This window comes from Saccopteryx leptura, chromosome 2, assembly GCF_036850995.1.
Source record: "Saccopteryx leptura isolate mSacLep1 chromosome 2, mSacLep1_pri_phased_curated, whole genome shotgun sequence".
NCBI lineage: Eukaryota > Metazoa > Chordata > Mammalia > Chiroptera > Emballonuridae > Saccopteryx > Saccopteryx leptura.
This window is the reverse complement of record NC_089504.1, coordinates 51,375,943-51,399,654: the sequence shown is the minus strand read 5'-3', so window position 1 is coordinate 51,399,654 and position 23,712 is coordinate 51,375,943. Positions and strand designations below refer to the sequence as shown.

Sequence of the window (23,712 nt, the reverse complement as noted above, 5' to 3'; positions counted from 1 at the left end):
TCACTCTAAAGAACATGCACTTGTCTTTGGCAAGGGCTGCCACTTCTGTTCTCTTGTTAATTTCTGCCAAAGAGCGAGGAGGACCCAACTGGGCTTCCCATCAATATTAGCAGTGTTTATTCTGCTGTGGATGGTCTATCCACAGCTGCTTGCAGAAAATCTTAACAGGCCCACTCTCACCAGTGGCAGTGTCTCCCTTCTCCTTGTCCCTTTTCTGCTTTCCTCCCTTTACCTGCCTCACCCCCCTTTTCTGTCTCATGATCTCTACTTCTTTCTAATAAGCAACTATTTGGGCTACAATCTGTGTAGGCTGCCTCACATGGGTGGAAAGGATGGGTATCAGAGTGCCAAAATACACGGGAGGGGCCATCTGTACCACCTGGTGCCTCGTGCCCACTGTAAAGATCTCCATCTCTGGTCACTGTGTCCTAGGGTTATAAATAGCACGCTGCACGCCTAACTCCTCATGGATAAAGTGCTGCAATTCCACGAGGGTTGACCACTGCCCTGAAGAGGAAGGGAGAGCCCCTTCATTGGGCCATGCCATACAGAACCCTACCATCAACCAAATCACAGGGACATAATCTGTGTGGTCTGGAGGCCGGCACTACGTATCTGCTGGCATAGTGAGGGGTGAGTTGTGACATTCAAGATAGCTCCTCTCCCGTTAGAGAAATACCATCAGCACCCGTGTCTCACAGGAGTAAAGACCAGGCAGCTATGCTTTCAGCACATCTCTGGTGGAATTCAGCTGCCAGTTCAACCAGCTGGGCCTGAGTATATGCCCAAGCCGTGGTGTAGAGGACCTGCTGGGCGGCGGGCGGCTGCGGCTCTCCCAGTACCCTTGGTGGCTGAGACTTCATCTTCTGCACTAACATTGGGCAGGCTGTCAGGAGTGCCTGTTTCCTTATCAATAACCATTATTTCACTGTCACTGTCAGAGTCAGATTCACTCTTTGGGTCCTACTTCTGTGGGTTCCACCCAGTTTGAGAGATCACTGCTCTGAACTGGGCTGGAGCCAAGGGGCAGCCCCAGCTGTGAGCCAAGTGGCAGGCAAATTCTGTTAACTGTTCACCAGTCTGTTCCAGCTGTTTCCTCAAAGCCTCCTTGTAATTGGCTTGCATACGTTGCATGTCCCTTCCTAGATGAAGTTCCTCCTGCAAGCACTGCACTCTTGCTTTGGAGAGGTTTCTGCATGACAGCATGTAAGGCCCCAGGAGAAGCTATGTGAGCACTGACGTGTCTCTCCTTATGTCTTTCTTCTTACTCAGCCCCACACGGTCCCCTATCACCTTCAGGATTTTTAGAAGCCCCCTACCCCCAGCCCCTCAGCACACCCCAAGAGTCCACCAATGTGGAAAAAAACAAAAAAGCTAGCAGGCCAGTCCATGATTGCCTCCAGCATGTCATGCAGGACTGACTCAACTTGGGGGTTTCCTGGGATTGCACAATCCAGTCAGCTATGCCAATTGTAATACAGGAGGTCCAGACCCAGAAAATGAATGCGGTGTGGTTGCAAGACCCCAAAGAAACCACAGGAGGGCCAGACGGACCAAACATAAACTTTATTACTTACATACAGGGACAGCAACCATGGCAGCAGGTCAGTGAAATCTCTACACCCCCTTGAGAGGGGCTAAGGTTTTTATAGCTAAGCCTTGGGCAATTGCTCAAGCAAAACTGTTTACGGTTTACGTGCAAGCAAGCAAGCAGGTAAGCGGTGGGAAAGGGTATGCACTGTTCTGTGTTGTCCCTCCTTGATACATACCTGGTGACTGAGTGTTGTTCTTAGTAAAATCTGTTACAGTTCTTACAAGCCTCTGTCCCATGGCTCGTGGATCCATGGCCCCAGTGCCATGCGGCTGGGGAGGAGGAAGGGCCATGTCTGGCATTGACCCTACACTGGAGAGTCAGAGAAAAGGGGAGGTCTGAGGTGTCGACGTAAGAAACATCCAAATCTGTAAGAATTTTTATAAGTTTATTTGAGCCAAACTGTCGACAATTGCCAGGAAGAAAAATCGCAACAGATTGAGAAAATGCTCTGAAAAATGGCAGTTTTATCAATTATTTTATACATCTGAATCAAAGGGGCACATATAAGGGGGTTACATAAAGTCCATCGGTGATAGATTATAGAGGTGAGAGAAAGTAAAGTGGGGAAATCTCTGGATTGGATAAAAAAGTAAAATGTAAAGATACATCCATTTTTTTTTAAAGATTTTATTTATTGATTTTACAGAGAAAGGAGGGGGTGGGGGATGAGAAGTAGTTGCTTCACTCTAGCTGTTCATTGGTTGCTTCTTTCGGGCAAGCCCAGGGTTTCGAACCAGTGACCTCAGCATTTTATGTTAGCACTCTATACACTGCACCACCACAAGCCAGGCTAGACACATACTTCTTTTACATAGGCAGGTCCAGGATAGTTAACAGTTAACAATTAAGATGATAACAATGAGAGAATTCGTGGTTTCTGCTCTAGTGCCCTGAGGGCTCTGGAAAAGAAGATTACTCTTACATTTCAAGGGCAAGTTATCCTTATATTTTAAAGGTACGGTATCAGGTATGTTATCATAGATCAGGGGCCCCCAAACTTTTATACACAGGGGGCCAGTTCACTGTCCCTCAGACCGTTGGAGGGCCAGACTATAAAAAAACTATGAACAAATCCCTATGCCCACTGCACATATTTTAAAGTAAAAAAAACCAAAACGGGAACAAATACAATATTTAAAATAAAGAACAAGTAAATTTAAATCAACAAACTGACCAGTATTTCAATGGGAACTATGCTCCTCTCACTGACCACAGTGAAAGAGGTGCCCCTTCTGGAAGTGCGGCAGGGACCGGGTAAATGGCCTCAGGGGCCAGCATGTGTGCGCGGGGCCATAGTTTGGGGACCCCTGTCATAGATGCAAAAAGACAACAGACAGGCTCAGTGGAGGTAAGCACTGGCTTTTGTTAGAGAAAAATACTATCCTAGGACATGACTACCCACCATCAACTGCTTTAGTTTGAAAGTGTTCATAGCAGAGCATCGTATGCAGTTATTTCAGGTCTCTGAGTTTGCAAGGCCACCATGCAGACGTCCCCTGAACTTGTCAGGTTCAGCATGTGGCCCCTTTTTCATCCACATGACAGGTTCAGAAGGTTAGCCTGGGACAAGCTGCCACTGCACTTTGCTCTCCTGGTTGCAAGTTTCATGGGGTTCCTTAGAGTTTAGGAAATGCACGGCTGTGGGGGAAGCAGAGGGGATAGGAAAAAGCATGGGTATCCTCCTGGGTTAGTGTGTATGTACAACAACTTTTGTTTTGAGGGTTTATTAAGGGCTGGGAATTCAGGGGCGTTCTCGGGAGAGGATCTCAATAGAATTCATCACCTTTTCCAGGTGTACCCTTTCAGGATCCTGGTCTCTACTGATTAGTCAGCGCCAGGGCAGGGAGTCATTAGTCATGACAGCTGATCCTGGTGTCACCTACCTGGTTTTGCAGCTTTTCTGGGCCTGGAGCTGAAATACAACTGAGGCCTAGATGTTATCTCTAAAGAGAAAAAGGTCAGAAGGTCGGGGGGGTCTAAACAGCATTACCAGTGATATGCCAGGGAAGGAAAGGCCACCCTGGGGCAAGGTCTGGCACCACATTTGCCTATTGCTAGGCACCCAGGGCTTTCCACCCTGGTGCCCTTCTGGGTCCGGCTATAACTTGCCTGGCCAGTTTGTTAAATTGTCTCAGTTTCCCCACTCCACTGGCCAGAGAATTTTGCTAGCTTCTTACTATCCTGCTTCAATAGGATGTGTGCATTTTCTTTTCCTTTTTTCCAGATACAAATGCTTAATGATGTGAGTAAATAATTCAAAAACAAGCCAATGTGATCACCCCTTTAGAAATTAAAACAAACAAAAAACAAACTTAAAATGTCCTTGATGTAAGCCCAGTAAGAAAAAATTGGTCAAGTGAGGATAGAGGAAACACGGTTAGTCTAGCAGAAAGAAGTGTAAGACTTAGTTTCAAACATTGAATTAATAAAATTTGTGAATTTAATTTTATAATGCCCTACGAGGGTTTTGCAACATATTTGCTTTCACAATGTCTTTACTTAAGAGATTTAAAAATACCATTGAAAAGAAGTCATCTGGATTATCAACAGATAGAGAAAACAAATTCTAATTATTATACATATTATTACTTTTTTTTAGTTCTGATCAAAATGCAAATTCTGTATTTGCAGAAGGTATTTTGGGTTCACACTTTTGTTTCCATGATAAAAAAATATAAACCACAGTTTGAAAGAAGCTCATTTGGGCCTGACCTGTGGTGGTGCAGTGGATGGAGCTTCCCCTTGGGAAATCTGAGGTTACCAGTTCAGTCGCTGGTTCAAAACCCAGCACTTGTCTGGTCAGGACATATATGGCAGTTGGTGCTTCCTGCTCCTCCCCCCTTTTTCTCTCTCTCCTCTCTAAAATGAATAAATAAATTTTTTAAAAAATAAATTAATTAATTTTTAAAAAGGAACTCATTTGATTCTCTAGTTCTAGAGGCCCTGCACATAATGTACTGTAAGATTACTTTCCTAAATAAAATTAAAGCAAGATGTTCCAAGATTGCCACTGGAGGAAGAATCTCCTTGGGAAAGAGGCAAGATTTACCTTCCCGCAGGAATATTTCATTAGCTCTACTAAGGGGGCACCGTTAACCTCTGTTCTGTATGGACTTACCTAGGAATGCCCTATCCCCAACTTACCAACTCTCCTCCCCTCTGCCCTCGCTCCACCCCTTCTATATCTAACCTCATCTGGTCCAAAGTCCTAAGGGTGAGCCTCAGAGACTCAGTGGTGTTCTCCAGCCCAGCGTAGCTCAGCCTTCTACATTCACCTATTTTCCTAGAGCAATCACCTTCTTTTGTTAGATTGATGGTCTGCAAGCAAGCTTCCAGTTACAGAGAAACCCATCTCACAGGGTCGCAGTTGTACCCTACAGATAGATCCAGCAGATCCCGGTGGGCGGGGACTGCGTATGTTCCTTCATTTACTTCGTCACATATACCGGTAAATTGAATTAATAAACGGTGCAAAGATGAATAAGAACCCGATTTGCTTTCCAAGAAGTAAAATATCCAATGAAGAAGACAAACACACAACGTTCCTCTTGGTAGAAAAGATTGTGTGAACTTTTATAAATGACACAATGCTGTGCTATGTAAGGGCGGAAGAGAAGTGTCTACTACTTTGCAGAACACTGGTTTGCTCCACACTTAATTTTAGTTTTTATGTGAAAATACACACGAATGTAATTAATTTTTAAATGCTAAATTTAGTAAGTAAGGCTCATCGGGGGGGAAAAAAACACATGGTCATCCTCAACTTTATATGCTATAACACACTTTGGCATTATTAGTTTTCTTTTTTGTTATAAAACATTTTCATTTTTTAAATCAGAAAAAGCAGTACTCACGCTTCCTGCCTCTGAAGAAGGGGACAGAAGTTTTTGAAAAAGACCCTACTCATGCGTCCAGCCCTTATGCCCTTCGGAGAATGAAGAGCCCAGGCGAACCAGAGGAAGCGGAGAAAGGAGCCACACAGACGCCAGCTCGCCCTCGGGGCCGGCGGGAATGCCCAGAGGGCGCGCCGCCGCCGGCCGGGAGTCGCGAGTCCCAGGCCCCGCACCGGCCGAGGTGAGGCTGGGCGGCGAGGTGCAGGGCGGGGCGGCGAGGGGCGGCCCAGGGGCGTGGCGCGCGGCCGGCTCGCGGAGGCGGCGAAGAGAGGTACCAGACCGCCGCGTGTTTTGCGCGGAGTCCGGCGAGTGCGTGGCGGCCGAGCAACTGCCCTCCGCGTCTTCTCTGCGGCCCCGCGCGGTTCCGCACTCTCCTGCGCGCCCGGGGCCAGATGCTCGCTGCAGGTAACCAGCTCCTCTCCGGCTTCCCTGTTCCGCCGCCCGGCGGCGGGGGAGCGATGGGAAGGGTGGGCGGAGGGAGGCGGCTCCTGGCCGGGGCCCCGCTGCCCTTGGTGGGGTGGACTCCGCCGGGGTGGAGGAAGCGGAGCCGGGGCAGGAAGAAAGGACGCGCGGTGGGAACCCGCCACGGCGTGTGCGCCCAGGGCCGGGGATGGTGCGGGGCGCCCGCCCTCGGCCCTGCTTTGTCGTCCGAGCAGTGGGTGCTCGGGGCCAGGATTTTGGTGCCCCGTTTCACCTGGAAGCCACTTTTTCTGGCCTCTCTAACCCTGCTTCGCGAAGGGAGATTAAGTTTAGAATCGGAGGAGTTGGCCGCGGGCGTGGATAGGCTAGAAGCGAACAGTTACTCACTGCCGTCCCCTGGGTGCCGGCGGCTTTCACTTCATTTAATCCTCACCATAGCCCTACGAAGAGACATTACTATTTTACTGATAAGAAAGCTGACGCTAGTATGACAAATGACTCCCCCTGGGCGACTGGAACCATTGGAAGAGACGCTAGTGTGTGTTGGCGGGGGTGTGTGTGGGGGGGAGTACAGAAACTCTTTGCCTTCTCCCTGCCTCCCTGCCTCCCTGTCCTTAACGCGCAAGGCTAGGGAACTGGCGCTGCGGGGCCTATTATGAAAACAGGTGATTCTTTAACAGTCTACTACTCCCTTCCCAGTTTCTCTTTTTATTTTTGTTGTTAGCATCCAATTTCTGATTACAGTTCTTCTAGTTTTTGGTCTTCAGCGTTTTAAGTGTTAGCTTGCACTCACTGCCCTTTCCCCCTTTGCAGGGCTTTCTCTCAGACTCAGAGCAAAACGCAGGCACCCGACCCTACCACACACTTCTCATCTTGACGGGTGGGCGAGGCTGCCTGCAGATCTAGGCTGGACCTTACCGGCTGCCCAGTGGAGGTAAGTTTTGTAGTCACTTGGCATCCTGCACACTCTTTGCTTTGTGATTTCTCTCAAGAGGACAGAGTCTTCGTTTTACAAACGGTACAAGAGGTGAACTGGGAGGATATATACGGTGTTTCAGAGAAAGCGATGGTGTTTGAAGATGAGGACACGGCCACAGCTCTTTGTGGCCTGAATTCAGTGAGTGGTAGGTGAGGAACTCTGTCAGGGACTTGTCCCCTCCTCTGGGCATCCTGCCCCCCTTTCAGAGCTGTTCTGAAAGGCAGGTTTGTTTTATAGAGGGGAGGTGGAGGGGTGAATGGTTTGCAAAGATCAGTGTAAATTACCTGCTAGGAGCCCAGACAGTTCCAGACAAGCCCCCCACTGCCAGAGGATTTGGTAACGGATTTCAGTTCTGGCTGGAAGGAAAAGCTCTGTGGATATATGCTATTGCTTAATGAATTTGGGGCAGGCCTTCAAGATGGTAGTTTTGGGAAACTCTGAGGTTTTTGAAATGACTAAATCCTCTACTTTTAAAAACAATGTTACATACTATGAATTTGTTTTACAAAGGTTTATTGGTAGGTAATAGAAGATAATTGTTTGTTTTTCAATGTGAGGTCACCTGTCAGCTCCCTGCCCTTTCTTCAGCCTGGCCTTGGCTAGGACCTCCTCAGCCTTGGCCCAGAATATATGCTGGGTTCCATCCTTCACTAGTTATACTTCATTCTTGATTGGTTATAGGACTACTTCTAGTCATAAGTTGCTTCTTTCCCATCTGTAATTTAGTTGTTAAACACCAAGAAAAATGTTTTCCCTGAGTATTATTAATTATCTACAAAGTCTGCTATGTACGGGGACTGAAGTAATGCACTAGAGAGCTGAGTGGGACTTGGTTGGTCCCCGTTGACCTCCAGAGGACTTGATAAGGTCTGGGTGGGTATCAGCCATTTCCTCCACACACTCATGCAGGAATTCTGGCCCACTTTGGCCAGAGCTTTTTGTCTTTTCCCCAAAATATAGCTGAAAAAATTTTATTTTTTTGAAAGGATATAAAACCTGATTTAATGTAAATATTGGCTCCTCTTGTTTCTTTCTCTGCTTTCTTTTTTTAAACATAAGGATTCAAATCAAATCCATTTCATGCATCATCCATTTTCAAATCTGTCTTAGAAATTGCTATACCTGATAATTATGTTCTTAGGCAAATAAAAAATTCTCACCTATGGTGCTAGTAATAAACATCATGAAATGAGGTTGTAGGAAACAAATTAATACTATTGTAAATGATCTCTTTTGATTCGTGACATGCACATTATTTCCGCTGCATTGAGTCCTCAGTTGGCCACCCAAGGAATCGTGTCACTGTTTTTAATATTGAGTCTAATGAAAAAGGTATTCATGGTTCTAGTTTAGGATATCAAATGCATAGTCCCTCCCTTAAAAAAAGGTATTCCCCAAAGACTGTTCATGTAAATCAGGCGTGTTTCTCCTGGGACCTGTATTCTTAACCACATTGGCTTGGCCGTGTGAGGCATGGCTATTGTTGTCACATTTCTTTGTTGCCTATTTGTGCGTGTTTAGACCAAAGTTTCTCAACTTTGGCACTTTTAATAGATTTGGCCAGATAACCATTTGGTCTCTGGGTCCACTAGATGCCAGTAGTCCCCTCCCTCTAGTTATAACAACCAAAAATGTCTCCAGACATTGCCAAACATTGTCTCCCTGGGAGACAAAGTAACCAGTTGAAGGAAAGAAAAAAATGAACCAATAGTTAAAATGCTGTAGACTTTTATGAACTAAACATTAAGTAAACATAATTACCTTAAATTACTAATGACTAGAAAAGCTATTTGTAAAGTTTAACCAAACCTCTAACATTCTAAAATATTTTTACAATAAAGATGACTAAGCCAGTGTTCCTGGTGAATGGCTGCAGGTGTTCTGCCAGACATGCTCTCTGAAGAAATTTTGATATAGTTATTCAATTTTAAAGTTTAAAATAGTGGAAACTAAAAGGAATTGTACAGTAGTTTTCATTTTTCTTTTAGTATATTTCATATCTTCCCATTTTTTAAAGGTGATTGAGTATCAGTGATCCATGCTTGTTGATTTGGGGAAACTGACACAATCTCTTATTTTAGAACCCCAAAGAAAAATTTCTAAGCAAAAATTTTAATACTGAGACTCAGTATAAACCATGTTCAGACTAGGATTTAGTCCTATTAAAAATTAAAAAGCTTTTTACCTAACAGCAGGAACTAAGACAATTATGTATTTCTGTAATCTGAAAATTCTAACTTTATGAAATAGACCCAAAACATATCAAAGGAAAAAATATCCTAAAACTACAGTGTGTCCATAAAGTCATGGTGCACTTTTGACTGGTCACAGGAAAGCAACAAAAGACGATAGAAATATGAAATCTTCACCAAATAAAAGGAAAACTCTCCCAGTTTCATACCTATTCAGTGCAGTTCGATGTGGGCTCCATTTGTTGCTGCAGTTTGTACCCCATAAAACTGAGGCATTTCTTTAACACCTTATGAACTGTAGTCTTGTTTAGGTGTAATTGTCGAGCACACGCATGCACAGATTTTTTAGGGCTCCTTAGGTAGCTATCCCGTATAGCCTCTACAGACTCGTCACTGACTGATGGCCTACCAGAACGGGCTTTCTCCACCAAACTGCCGGTTTCCTTCAACTGCTTATCCCACCGAGTAATGTTATTCCTATATGATGGCGCTTCGTTATAAATGCGCCGATATTCATGTTGCACTTTGGTCACGGATTCGAATTTAGTGAGCCACAGAACACACTGAACTTTCCTCTGTACCGTCCACATCTGGACTGGCATGGCCGTGGGCTGCTCCACTGTATACACGGTGTTACGTCATCATCTGCACATGCTGCCACATCATCCTACAGAAACTGGGAGGGTTTTCCTTTTATTTGGTGCAGATTTCACATTTTTATCATCTTTTGTTGCTTTCCTGTGACCGGTCAAAAGTGCACCATGACTTTACGGACACACTGTATTTTCCTCCTTTTTTAGACGTTAAGCTTGGGAGACTGAACACACAGCCCTGGAATAGCTCAGTTGGCTAGAGTGTCATCCCGAGATACAAAGGGAAAGAGTACAGGTCAGGGCACATACAGAAACAGATATATGTTTCTGTGTCTCTCTCTCCCCCTTCTTCTCTCTCTGAAATCAATAAATAAAATTTAACAAAAGAAAAAGAAGGGATACATCCTTAGCTAGAATTAGCTATCCACTGAGTCCCTTCCAGAAATCAAACTAATTTGTAAGACTCAGGACAGGTTACATAATTTTGGGGACCCCTTGTTTAAACTTATTAAGAATTTCAAAATGGCAACAGACAGGCAAACGTTAAGCAAAGCGCAGATTCCTGTGTGACTGCACAAGTTGCCCACTATGAAGCTGGCCCTGGTAAAACGTCCAGCGCTCAGAAGAGGATTGTGATAACAAATGCAAATCCAAAGAAGGAAATGTTGCCACATAACACCCAGAGTTTTTGATTCCTTGTTTATACTAATACTTCCAATCAGGAGTTCTACATATATTTGGTAATCAATGTGCTAAATATACTAAAAAATTACTCCAATGATTAACTTTTCTTTTTTGTTAGAGATAGCCAGATTGTAAGGATCTTGGGTATCTGAGGGGCCTATTTATTTATGTATTCATTGAACAGCTATTCACCATGCACCTTTTAGAGGCTCCACACTGTCAGCTGAGAACAGGATGGACGTTCCCCACCTTTATAAACTATCTAGTTTAGTGTCTGGGTGGGCAAGGGGGGGAGGAAACAAGTGCATAGTCAACACAGGCTGTATCACACTGTAGGTGGTAACTCAGGAAAGCACAGGATGTCCAGAGAGCATCTAACCTGGAGACCTAATTTAGTTTAGGGGAAGGGATTACTCAGAGTAGGTCCCCACGAAAATAGATTTAAAACGAGGCCTGAAAAATGAGTAGGAAATAGGTGAATTAGGGTTTGAAGTTCTAGGCTGAAAGGGTTGGGACCAAGGCAGGAATGTAGTTTGGGATGAGGCCTTTTAGGTCACTTGCAGGATTTTGGACTTTAACAGAAAAGTAGTGGAAACGCATTGAAGGGCTTTAAATGGGAGATGAGATGATTAGGGTTGGATTTTTAAAATGATCATTGTTGTGTGGAGAAAGGTTTGGAGGGGTAGGTCCCATTTGTACTGTTGTTTGCACAGTGCCTTTGTACAAACTAGAAAAGGGCTTCTTTTTTGGGTGGACTAGTTAGAAAAGATATACCGCTCTGTCCCAGCTAGGCCAGTCCAAAGGCTTCAGCCCCCTGGACCAGCCACTTTGTGGCCACCCTGGGGAAGGGGAGAAAGGGGCGTGGGCAGTTAGTGCAAAGGCTTTTGCTGCCACCCAGGGATGGTGTAGTGATACTGAATCTGTCGAGGACAGAGGAAAGTTTAGTTTATGATTAAACTCAATAAGAAGGTAGTGGTTATTTGGCTAGAGTTGAGGGATAGGGAGGTATCAAGGATGATTCAGAAGTTTCTGGCATATATAACTGGGTGGGATAGAATGCTGAAACCATTTATAGTGTTAGAGAACACTGAAGGAGGAGCAGGTTGGCAAGAGGTAGGGGAGGGAGAGAATTCCATTTGAAGGTGTTTGCTTCTGAGACATCCAGGTGGAATCAAGGAGTAGGCAACTGGTGGAAATACTTTGGGAGCTATTGCATAAAAATAATGTGTATAAAAAAAGATTATTCACCCTGGCCAGTGGCACAGTGCATAGAGCGTTGTCCCAGAGCGCTGAGGTCACTAGTTCAATCCCAAGGTCCCAGTTCAAGCCCTAGTCAGGGCACATGTGAGAAGCAATCAATATTACAAATAAGTAGAACGAGTTGATACTTCTTTTTCCCCCCCCCCTTTTCTCTTTCTCCTTCCCTCTCTCCCTTCCTCAAAAAAGAAAGAAAAAAAAAAGAGTGTGTTGGATGAAAAGAGAAAGGGGCTGGCCCCAGAGAGTCAGAGCATTGTGTTCAGAGGAGATTTCCACACAGGTGCAAATCCAGGCTCTCAATGCAAAGTCAAAGGCAGGAAATCACTAGAAAAGAAGGTGAAAGGCTATTCCAGGTGTATAGAGCTGAGCTGCTTTTTCAACATGTCTGATACCAACTGGCATGTCCAACCATCCAATTCAATTCTGTCACTACCCAGAGTTCGAACAGAGCCCACAGATTAAGGGATCTGTCACACAAGGCTGCTCCCTTCAGATGTCAACTGCAAATACCCACTACCACACCCTCACCTCCCCTTCAAGTTAATTGGCTATACATTAAGAGGACTTAAAATTTCTGTCATTCAGGTCAAGCTCCAGACCAGTTCTATCATGTCTCTAGTAGGGGAACTCTGATATTAGTATTTTGTGAATCTAGTAGGGGAACTCGGTATTAGTATAAATATTTTGTGAATCTATAGGGGAACTCGGTATTAGTATAAATATTTTGTGAATCTAGTAGGGGAACTCTGGTATTAGTATTTTGTGAAAGCTCCTCGAGTTGTTTCAATGTACAAGCTGGTTAGGGCTGCTTAGAAGTCAAATGTGCATGTAGGATAGGGAGGAAATTTTTTTCCCCACTTGAGATGGGAGAGACTTGAATATGTTTCTGGTAGAAAGGGGGAAGCTATAGCATAGGGAGTGAGAAGTAAATGATAAGTTCAGGTCTCAGAGAAGGTGACAGTGGGTGGATTCCAGCTTAGGGGGGGGGGGCATTGGTCTTTGATGGAAAGAGGGTGAGAAAGGATGGTTAAAAATGTCTTTGATTTGGGGACTGGAATTTCAAGGATTTCTCTTTTCTCTGAAGGAGGAAAGAAAATCATCTGCTGAGTTTGGTGTGTTTGTGTGTGAATTCAGATATTCATCAACCAGTATTTATCGAGCATTTTCTAGTGTCAAAACTGTGGTGGGCGCCTTGGAAAGTATGACAAACAGTGCTGATTGCTGCTAGACTTGTCTCTTGTCTCTTTGTCTCAAGTTCCTGACACAGAGCTTGTGACCCTTGGGATTTCCTGAGCGATAGGCCTGGTAGAAACATCTTTTTGTTATTCATAAAGGAGTCCCTTTTCACACCTGAGTTTATGCGAATGGAGTTACTAGGTTGCCTCAGGATAGAGTTAGTCACTGGGTTAGAGCAGGGGTCTCAAACTCAACTCAGCATGTGGGCCGCAGAGCAAGATCACAGCCATTCGGCGGGCCGCACTAGGTCTACAAAAGGCAACTGTTACGCAACACTTTTCTCACTGCAGTTGAAAACAAAAAAAAATCAGTACAACAAGCACAATCATACATGCAGTTTACTCAGTGTCACAAAATGACCAGAAACTGTAGTTCACATCACAACTGCTGTTAACTAAGCTAATATCTAGCTAGGATGCTAGAGAAATGAAAAATACAAGTAGGCCCCTAGGCTACTTGTATTTTGAACTTCGTGGATTAGTCTGCGGGCCGCACAAAATTGTTCGGTGGGCCGCATGCGGCCCGTGGGCCGCGAGTTTGAGACCCCTGGGTTAGAGGGTTGGAACTGTCAGCTCTACCCACCAACCTATCCACTGGTCCCTGGAAAGGGAAGGGTGGGCCTAGAGATGGGGTTATAGAGCTCTGCACAGTCGTACTTGGAGAGTCTGGGCTGAGGAACACCTCAAGGGCTGAGAGCGGGGTGTGCCGTGAGCGGACATGGGAGCCTGTGCCCCTTCCTCCACACCTGGCCTTATGTAGCTCTTCCATTTGCCTGTTGCTGAATTGTATCCTTTCTAATAAACCGATATGATTAGTAAGTAAAGCGTTTTTAGGAGTCCTAGCTGTGCTAGCAAATTTTTCTAATTTGCAGGGGAGGTGAGGGTGTGGTAGTGGGTATTTGCAGTTGACATCTGAAGGGAGCAGCCTTGTGTGACAGATCCCTTAATCTGTGGGCTCTGTTCGAACTCTGGGTAGTGACAGAATTGAATTGGATGGTTGGACACCCCAGTTGGTATCAGACATGTTGAAAAAGCAGCTCAGCTCTATACACCTGAAATAGCCTTTCACCTTCGTTTCTAGTGATTTCCTGCCTTTGACTTTGCACTGGAAGACTAACGGAGGCAGTAATGCTCAACTGAGAGCTGACTCCTCTGATGTACATCAGAGTCCCTAGGGCAGTGGTTCTTAACCTTTCTAATGCCGTGACCCCGCATTACAGTTCCTCATGTTGCGGTGACCCCAAACCAAAAAATAATTTTGGTGGCTACTTCATAACTGTAATTTTGCTACAGTTATGATTCGGAATGTAAATGCCTGATATGCATTATGTATTTTCCGATGGCTTTAGGCGACCCCGCCGGGGTGGCGACCCACAGGTTGAGAACCGTTGCCCTAGGGGATGAGGCCTTTGGAAGGGAAGGGCATTTTCAAACCCCCTCATCACCACACAGGTGCAAATCCAGGCTCTCAATGTAGAGCCTCTTAATTGGCTATACATTAAGAGGACTTAAAATTTCTGCCATTCAAGTCAAGCTCCAGACCAGTTCTATCATGTCTCTAGTAGGGGAACTCTGGTATTAGTATTTTGTGAATCTAGTAGGGGAACTCTGGTATTAGTATAAATATTTTGTGAATCTAGTAGGGGAACTCTGGTATTAGTATTTTGTGAAAGCTCCTCAGTTGTTTCAATGTACAGCTAAGGTTAAAAACCACTGACCTGGGGTGTGGCCCTGAGACCAGTTAAAGCCATTTCACTCTATAGAGTCCTAGCCTGTTCCATGAAGTTTACTATATTTGCCAGTTACGTATGAAAATGAGATTGAGCCTGACCTGTGGTGGTGCAGTGGATAAAGCGTCAAGCTAGAATGCTGAGGTCGCTGGTTGGAAACCCTGGGCTTCCCTGGTCAAGGCACGTATGGAAAGCAGATACTGAGTCAAGGCACGTATGGAAAGCAGATACTATGAGTCAAGGCACGTATGGAAAGCTGATACTATGAGTCAAGGCACGTATGGAAAGCAGATACTATGAGTTGATGCTTTCTACTCCCTGTTCCCCCTGCCCTCTCTAAAATCAACAAATAAAATCTTAAAGAAAATGAGAACGAGATCCTTGTGAATCAAATATATTGATATCCAAAGCAGAGTGTGAATGAAAATCCTTTGGAATATTGAGAGAGAGAGTATAAGAACTTCTTCTTGTAATTTAATAAGCCTTTAAGAAAGAAACCAGTACAGGCTAGTGGTGCCTCCTTGGTCCGGTGTCCTCTACTGTCAGTATGATTTCCTGAGGTGGAGAGGAAGGTGGCAACTTCTTGCCAGATGGAGCCATGCTCAACTGTCTGTAAAACATATTATGAAGTACTACACTTTAAAAGGTACAGGGTATCATTGAGTTATTTTAATTTTGTAAACAAACAGGCTTTAAATAAGAGCAGCTCTCACCTGGCATATTTAGACTTATTCCTGAGTACGTTTCAGGTATGCTGAGAGGTTGATTCTTTCTCAGCCTTCCCCTTCAGCCCGGTGAGCTGAAGTTCAACAGTTGCCCGTTAGGATGTATGTCATGACATGAGGATTGCTGTTTCAGATGGTGGCAACAGCCCAGTCCTTTGGAATGCTCTGGGGAGGGAGTGTAGCCATCTTTTGTACCACTCAGAGCATCCTTGGTTCTCTTGTGGGCATTACCCAAGAGTAGTGGTTGAGTTTACAGCAATCAGCATCTGTCTTTACTACGGAGAGAGGGTTTCCATATGCTACTTTTTTCAATGTTTGCTATGCCTAACATAGTCACATACTTTGGAGAGAAGGCACACTCCAAGATCACTGTGACATTCTCACAATGAGAGCGAGAAAGCTTTTCAAAAGAAATTTATGGAAATGTTTTCATAGTACTGTGAACATGTTGCCAAGAAATATGGTACATTTGGCCCCTGCTGGTTGGCTCAGTGGTAGAGCGTGAACCCAGTGTGTGGATGTCCTGGGTCTGATTCCTGTTCAGGGCACATAGGAGAAGTGATCATCTGCTTCAAATCCACCATCCCCCAGTCTTTCTCTCTCTTTCTCTCTCTTCCCCTCCTGCAGCCACTGGCTCAACTGATTTGAGCACATGGGCCCCAGGCACTGAGATTGGCTCCATGAAGCCTCCACCTCAGGAGCTAAAAATAGCTCGGTTGAGAGCACTGGCCCCAGATGGGCAGAGCATCGGCTCCAGACAGGGGTTGCCGGGTAGATCCTAGCTGGGACACATGTGGGAGTCTGTCTCTCTATCTCCCCTCCTCTCGCTTGGAAAAGAAGAAAAAAGAGAAAAGAATCACAAGGAGCCCAGGCTGGATAGGTTGGTTGGTTGGCGTGCTGTCCAGAAGCGCAGAGGTTGCCAGTTCAACCCCACGTCAGAGTACATACAGGAATATGCAGGAGTCTATCTCCCCTCCTGTCAATTAAATTAAAAAAAAAGAAGAAAAGAAAAAAGAAATACAGTACATTTTTGATTTATCAAAACTCTCAAAAAAATAAACCTTTAAAAATTGGGAACAGAATGGTCTATTAATTTTTTATTTATTTTTATTTTTTTTGTATTTTTCTGAAGTTGGAAACCGGGAGGCAGTCAGACAGACTCCTGCATGCACCCTACCGGGATCCACCGGGCACGCCCACCGGGGGGGGGGGCAATGTTGCAACCAGAGCCACTCTAGTGCCTGGGGCAGAGGCCATGGAGCCATCCCCAGCGCCCGGGCCATCTTTTGCTCCAATGGAGCCTCAGCTGTGGAGGGGAAGAGAGAGATAGAGAGGAAGGAGAGGGGGAGGGGTGGAGAAGCAGATGGACGCCTCTCCTGTGTGCCCTGGCCGGGAATCAAACTTGGGACTTCCGCATGCCAGGCCGACGCTCTACCACTGAGCCAACTGGCCAGGGCCTAAAATCTTTTAAGTGAGGGGTATCCCAGAGGTTTGAATCTATTTGTTAAATTTGTAAAAATGTAACACCTACTGACTAATTTGCAAGTACAAGTGATTGAAACTTACCATCTGAATTTTACCAAAACACTTTGTATAATTGGTAGATAGATTGAAAACTAAGTATCAAGATTTAGGGAGTAGAAGGAATAGTGCTCTACTGTTTCTCTTATGTATCCCGGCCACTGCAGCCAGCCACTGAAACGAAATGCTAGAATACACTGAGCTTGGAAGCAGTCCAAAGCACCATAGCTCAAAGTACCTACGAAGAATTTTAAAAAATAATGAAACATATTTAATATACTGCCTTTGTTATAAATATTAACAATTTTTAGTGAGCAAGAAGTTTTATACCATAAATGATGAAACTAATAAGTTTAATTCCTCTTTTCCCATCTTTTGGTTTTATAATACACATAATTTATTAGTAGTACAAATGTATAGTAGTACATACAATATTTAAATAAATATGCTCTAGCAGGGCACATATGAGTAACAACCAAAGATGGCATGAATAGGTGGAACAGTGAATATTTCCCTCACTTTCTCTGTCTCATTCCCTTCTTCTCTCTCTAAAAACCAATAAATAAAAATTAAAAAAAATATATATATACATATATTGAGGGTACTTCCTCAAATCATTAACTTTTAGTGTTTGTACTAAAAATTTTGCAAGCTTATCATTAAAAACTTTGAGTCAAAATACCCTCAATAGATACATTATAGATATAAAAATTTGAGAACTTGGCTTTCCTCGTAATCTTTCATCTGAAACTGCCTCTTCCACATGATATACCCCTATACTTCATTCAGTGGAAAATAAACTTGCTACTAGATTAAAAATAAGTGCTCAATCTCTGAAAAGTAATGACTATTCTGTGTGTGTGTGTTTATGTATGTGCGCGCATGTGGTTTCTTTTGAAATGTGTACATTAAACTTCCTTTGAACAAGCCACTTTAAACATGAAAGTTCCACAAATCATGTGGTCAGCCCTTCGTTCCTGAATAGGTATATAAATGCCAAAAGTCACTTAAACATAGGCCATCTGCTTTCTCAGTCTTTTATCCACTATCCTCGGTGCTATTGTCCATGAACCAGCCCAAGCCAGTTAGATCTTTTTGGTAAACAGGTTGGTGAGGCCTATAGTTCTCTGGGCAAGTAAGTCTCAGATCAGCTCTACCTAGGAACTCTGACTGCATCTCCCGTAAAAGGTTCACTTGAGGCACACACGTCATCCTTCCAACAGCAGGAGTCAGCCGACCATTGGGTTGGAGTCAAATAAACATAAATTGTCCGGAATCAGCAACTGGACCCATATATACACCTAGGATACCATCCCAGGCTATTGGACTTGCCCAACTTGTTTGTTCTTTTAACATAAGTCCAGTATATGCCTCTGGTATGTCCCTAACCCATCCACATAGGTGGAGCACCCCATCTCATTTTCCTTCGCTCTTTTCTCACATCTGTTATGCTAATCAAAGTCATTAAACTGACCTAGGAAGATCCGGTTAGAATACCTGCTGCTAATGAAACAAAACCTCTGATTTCCCGTGAAAATGCCTGAGGCCCACGTCCAGTAGGAGCTGCGTCTGGAGTGTTGCCTGTCCCAGGGATGTGTTCCCGTTTGGTGCTCTGAACCTTCCCAGATGAACATCTCACTGGGGATGCTGAAGTATTTACAAAGTACATTATAGACAAACTAACAGTGTTGTTTTGATTGCCTTTTATCAAAGACCTTTTAAATTCCCTGAAAGTAGGAGGTATGGCTGTAAAAATACAGGATTTTAAAAAACAAGTACTGATTGAAGTGAGTGTCTTGAAAGTAAACACCTTGTTTGGCATCATAGATATTTCTGAGGATTGTGAGGCTTGTCTTCTGTACCGAATTGGACTCGTGAGGAGAGGGACCGGTGTTTGCTAGTGGGTTTGATTTTTGAACACAGTGAAAGTCAGCCTTACACGGTGGATGGATCACGCTCAGTAATACCATTTTTTAAGAAAGGGTTAAAAAAATGTAAATTAAAAAAATACATTAGATGTCTAGTTTGATGCATACAGATTTCTTTCTCTCTCTCTCTCTTTTTCTTCTTTTTTTTTGTTTGTTATGAAATTTCATCCATTTCAAAAGAGGGAGTGAAAAAAAGGGAAGCAATGATTGGTTTGATGAACACAGACCACAAAGGAAAGTCAGATTTCTCATCTGGGGTTCTTTGGGCGGCCCACCCAACACCCTCCTCTTTCCACCCCCAAATAAGAATTGAGCTGAGGCAATGCAATGCAGTGTGAAGGGACATGTTCTGACAGGGGAAGTTTCAGGCTCCGGTTAACCTCAGCCTTTCACTTACTGTTGACCCTTCGAAAAGTCACTTGTACCCTCAGGAGCCCTAGCTTCCTCATGAGTTAAAGAGGAGAGAGGGACTTGGGTGCAGATGGAGTTTTCCCCCTTAGAGTCTGGTAAAATGCTCCTCCCTCTAAAATATTTTCTTGATCAAATAAGTTTGAGAAATGCTGAATACCATGTCCCTGTGTTTAACTATTCACAGTGAGCATTACTGTCTTAAAGGCTAAGAAATAAGAGGCCCATAAGTACAGAATCCTCTTTTTCTTCTTTATGACCACATTTCTTTTAATATCGTATTGCAGAACACCCCCGTGACCTAGTAACGGCCCACAGAGCTAGTATTTCTAGCAGGACTAGATGCTCTCCAGAGTTCCTTTCTGCTCTACAATAGATGCATTGTTCCAAAAATAATTTTTAAATGTACTGACCAAGCCTATAATTTCCCCTAGTAGGCCCAGCAAATAATGATTGTGTGAATTCCGTGATACTTGGGAGATGCATTACCTAGGATTCTGTTTTAAATAATAGATGCTTGGTGTGGAATTAAATTGTATGTATACAGGTATTTGTTAGTAAACTTGAAATACAGTTTGATTTTGGAGTCTGAAAAAGTTACATTTAGACATGAATTAAAGATTTGAACAAAGTCCAGACAAGAAAAAAAACATAAATAATAAAAATGACTAAATTACCAGTGTTACTTTGGGCTCCTTATGTGTCAAATACCATGTAAGCATGTTACAAGTTGGCTCACTTTTTCTTTATAAAAATCTAAGATGTATATGATGTCTATCCCAATCTAATTGCTTACAATTAATTAGTTAATTAATTAATTAAACCAGTAAGGAAGCTGAAGCTTGTAGACAGGTCTGAGTTTGTGGATGATGGTGCCAGTCTTTGACCTGGGCAGTCTGGCTCCTGAGCTGAAGTCATTGCTACCAAACTCACCTTTCTCTTACATGTAAACATACCCAAAAGAAAATATTGAGCCACTAGTAATAAAAAAACACAGACTGAAACTTCAGTGATGTGCCTGCCATTCTACAGTTGCAATATTGATGAGAATAATTATACCGTATATGAATATGTAGTGCATAGTTAAGATAATTATATACGAAGTGTAGAGGAAATGGTACTCAAACATTGGTGGCAGTATAAGTAAGAGGAGTTCATTTGGAAGGCAATCAAAAGCCTAGAAATTTATATGTTTTGATCCAAAAATCTCTCTCTCATGGGAATTCCAAGGAAATCCTTTAAAAAGCCAAAAGAACACAAAGCTATGAGCATATGCAAAATCATTCATAGCTTATATTTATAACAATATAATTTGGAAATACCCTTCGTATCCAACCATGAGGCGCAAGCCAATTGTGGCAAGAAAAAAAAAAAAGACAACACTTTAAATGGAAAAAGCAAAATAGAAAACTGAACCCCAGCTGCCGTTACATCTGAGCACAAATCTAAGTCAGTCGTGTCCCTGGACAGGCGTCAGAAGGGAACATGGAAATGATGTATACCTGGCTAGGCTGTAAATGGCCTTTGTTTGTGTGGAAATTACTTGAATGCTTTGCAAACATACTTAGCTGGAGCTTATGTTGGAGCATGGGGGCATTTTTGTCTCAATTTGCAATTAAAAAGAATCCCTGAAGTGAAAATGAAAAGTTCAAACAGTACAAAAATGTTTAAATAAGTGCCTGTCTCCCCAATAAAAGAAAATGATTACTAAATAATTTTGGGTGTGTGCTTCTCCAATTTTTCTGGTGCACATTTTACAGTTTATTTGGAAGCTTGTTTTGTTTTATTCTGTACAGACTGAAATGCATCACAAAATGCTGTTTTATCTCAAGAAATCTTTTTTTCATGTCGTGACCTAGAGTATTCCTGGATTCTTGGCTCTGGCAATGATTTTAAATTCAACAACTATGCCTAAATGTAATTTAGATAAAATAAAAATGATCCAGTTGGCCACTCAAGTGAAGCTTCTTAAAGGTAACAAACATGAAGAGCTCAGTTCACAAATGGGTCTCTGAGGGCTGAAGAGGTTGCTGTGATGTATCTCAGGGCTGACGTCTTCAGGAGGAGAGTTTGTCATATTTCTACCCTCAGCAAGATTTGGAAGGTTCTGAGGCTCTTGGAAAGGTTAGGAGGTAGAGTGAGGTATAATTCAAAGGTGTTAATAGCTGGATCCAGTGTTGTTCTTGGCCAGAAAGTGAGACTGCTCTGTGCCTTCTATCCCCTGTGGAGTCAGCTCTGGGTGGAACCCCACCCCACTTCTTTCCTGCTGGTAAACTGGAGCAAATGACCACGTTCAGAGCAGCTAAAGCCTCAGTTTCCTTACTGCTAAGTAAGAATAAAAGTACCCACTTACAGGGTTGTGCAAATTAAAGAGAAAATGTATGTAAAATGCTTGGCAAAGTACCTGCTAACCACCAACATTAACAATTTCCTTAATTCTGAAATAACTTTGATTATAAAAAGCACCATCAATTTAATATCAGCTTTTAAGCAAATTATAAAAAAGAAAGAAGCACCATTGTAGTAATGAACACATATTGTATCAGTGCATCAAATGTCTATCAATGGAAAAAAAAATAAGTTCTCAGATGTGGAAGAGGATGAAATGTTCTTCAGCTCTTACAGGTTTTTCCTGCTGGTTTAATAAGGAAATAGAAGACATTGACAAGAGAATGAACAAATTTAATTATATATGTATGTATGGGAAACCCACATACATGAGATTGAGAGCCCACATACATAAGAGGTTCAGAGCCAGAGAGGGAAAATGAGGTGTACATGGCGTTCCGAGCTAAGGATGAGGTAGGGAACTTTAGAGCGTTAAGAGAGGAGGAAGAGCAGATGTTCAGTAATTAGATATTTGTCCAGCCCTATAGACAAACAACATAAAATGTTGTTTCAGGTGATAATTCTTATTATGAGCAAATCCCTTAATTTAAATTATTTAAGGGAGAGGTAAAAGTTTCTCAGGAACCTGTGACATCTCCACTGCCTTCAGCATAAAATAATTCACATACCAAAGTGGCCCATCTTGGGGAGGCCTATTGTGAACCCCATCACAGATTGTGGAAACACAATCTGATCAGGATTTTGTCTTGCAGCAGGACTTCCCTGTCATCCTCCACTCTCCTGACACATAGCCCAGGCGGCACTCAGCCGCCCCTGTCCTGTCCATCACCCCTCTGCTGAGTAGTAGCAAAATGCTTTGTCACTCAAGAGTTAGGTGAGTCTCCTAACTGAGAGTTAGCTGAATTCAGCTGCTCTCCTGCACAGGTGTGGAGACAACGTGCAGAACGGTTTAACGTTCAGATCAATTATGAAGACAGGATGAGAGCCACCCAGTATGAGGCCAGTCACTTTGGGTTCCTTTATAGATGTTCTCTAAAACCCAACACAGAGTGCTTTGAATTCATGGTACAGTCCCTGACACATTGTAATTTGGCACATTTAAGTACTGTACTTTAGTTTCCTTATCTGGAAAAGACTATAAGCCAGAAGGCACATTTAACAAAAAAGCTTCCCTACGTTTTGGGGGAGGAAAGGAGTGGATTTTGAAATATTTGGACTTTTTTTAAAATTCCTTACCTATTGAATATGTCTGTGCTGGGCCCAGAAAACAGTATAAGTAGAGGGCGGAGGGTTAAAGTCTAAAACTAGACCCCCCATTATTGGGAGCTCACCAAGCACACACATGAGTTTGTTCACAGAGGTGGCTTTGTGAAAATTAGAGATGATGGTGATAACTCCTACACATTGAGCAACTACTGTGTACCAATCACTCTGCTAGGGGCTTGATAGGTTTCTTTTTTTTTTTTTTAATTTTTTAAATTCCATTTTAGAAAGGAGAGAGAGAGGGAGAGAGAGAGGAGAGAGATAGAGAAGGGGGGAGGAGCAGGAAGCATCAATTCCCATATGTGCCTTGACCAGGCAAGCCCAAGGTTTCGAACCGGCGACCTCAGCATTTCCAGGTTGACCCTTTATCCACTGCGTCACCACAGGTCAGGCTTACTCACTACCAATCAAATGAGAAGGGTTTTCTGAGGTCTGTTTTTTGAATGGAGAAACTAAGGCTGAGAGAGGTTAGTTAGTTTGCTGAAGCCATACATTAGGATGTGGCATAGTTAGGATTTATACTGTTGACCCTTAAACAACATGGGTTTGAACTGTCTGGGTCCACTTATATGTAGATTTTTTTCAATAAATATAGTACTGTGAATGTATTTTCTCTTCCTTATGTTTTTAACAACCTCTCCTTTTCTCTAGCTTTCTTTATTATAAGAATGCAGTATATAATACATATACCACACAAAATTTGTATTCATCGACTACTTATGTTATCTGTAAGTTTTCTAGTCAACAATAGGCAATTAGTAGTTCTTGGGGGAGTCAGAAGTTATGCATGAATTTTTAATTACGTGGCCTTAACCCCTGCATTGTTCAAGGGTCAACTATACTCACTTCTGTTTGACTTCACACTCTGGTTTGCTGGGTGGCTTCCAATAGTAAATCATGTTGGGTTTCAAAGAAGGGGTAATTATTGTGGTTCAGGAAAG

The 23,712-nt window shown here is 43.2% G+C and overlaps 1 protein-coding gene across 4 annotated transcripts in view; it reads left to right on the top strand.

Moving 5' to 3' along the window:
• The first annotated feature begins 5,499 nt into the window (after positions 1 to 5,499).
• Positions 5,500 to 23,712, top strand: part of GCNT1 (glucosaminyl (N-acetyl) transferase 1) — a 39,213-nt gene continuing 21,000 nt past the window's right edge. The window contains exons 1-2 of one of the 4 annotated variants that reach the window (XM_066367960.1): positions 5,500 to 5,668; positions 6,721 to 6,841. The gene's annotated coding sequence lies outside the window, so the exon portion shown is untranslated. Of the gene's footprint in view, positions 5,669 to 5,702; positions 5,893 to 6,501; positions 6,573 to 6,720; positions 6,842 to 23,712 lie in introns of those variants that run through there. The other 3 variants (XM_066367961.1, XM_066367958.1, XM_066367959.1) reach the window with 3 other exon arrangements.